Below are 1,134 nucleotides of genomic sequence, written 5' to 3' on the forward strand. Positions count from 1 at the left end.
CCTGTCATATGAATAAACCTGGATTCATACCCCCCCAAAAAAAAAAAAAAAAAAAAGAGAGAAAAGAAAGAAAGAAAAACTAGCAAAGACCTAACATTTGATAAGGACGCAAAAAAATATTCATGAACTTAAAGGACAAGACACAGGCACACCAGCACCACCACAACCCCCATCACCACATCAACAAAACAAAGATTAATAAAAACTGAGAATAGAATATGTCTTATAGTTGATATTTTGTCATCAAATTTTCATTAAGTCTGGTTATGAATTCCCAGTGAATAACTGCTTTCATGCACATTTAAAATGTTGTTTTTACAAGAATTGGGAATTAAGAAATTGCTCACACTAACAAAAAAGATGTTGTAATGCCAAGCCGAAAGTCACAAAATCCTAGAAATTCTGGCTAATGTTCGACCATGAGTTTCTTACTAGCCACTTTGGATTTTAAAGCATGACTTCCTCTGGAGAGTAAATTGACCAAATTGCTCTAACAAAATCTTTTATTTTGAATCATTTCAGTTTCCAAAACATTCAGCATTAGTAAATCAGACTGGGAGTCATTTCATTTGGAACAGAATGTCCCTTGGAAACAGTTTTGGGATTTTTCTCTAATTTAAATTTGAGGCCAGACTGATGAATGCTATGACCAGGGATTATGTCATAGAACAGAGAAATATAGTAATGACTCACATATTAGAAATAGACCACAAGCTAGTATCTGTCACAATGTTGCTATATAAAAGATAGTTCTCTGTAATAAATGAAAGTTGTGAAAGTTTCATATTGAACTATATCTGGTCAGCTTTCTGTGATGGTTTGAAATTAAAATCATTACTTTAATTGAGGCAATACTTAGAAAAAAATGATTCCTTCAGCCATCCATGGATACTTCTTTTATCGGAATTTAAGTCATTCTGCTTCCACAAACTTTCTGTAGGATCGTAAACAATTTACTATTTATTTAAATGAAAATACTGGGGGGCAGAGCAAGATGGCCGAATAGGAACAGCTGCAGTCTCCAACTCCCAGCCCGAAGGACACAGAAGACCGGTTATTTCTGCATTTTCAACTGAGGTACTGGGGTCATCTCACTAGTGAGTGCCGGACAATCGGTGCTGGTCAGCTGTTGCA

This window comes from Colobus angolensis, unplaced genomic scaffold, assembly GCF_000951035.1.
Source record: "Colobus angolensis palliatus isolate OR3802 unplaced genomic scaffold, Cang.pa_1.0 Scaffold70, whole genome shotgun sequence".
NCBI classification, from domain to species: domain Eukaryota; kingdom Metazoa; phylum Chordata; class Mammalia; order Primates; family Cercopithecidae; genus Colobus; species Colobus angolensis.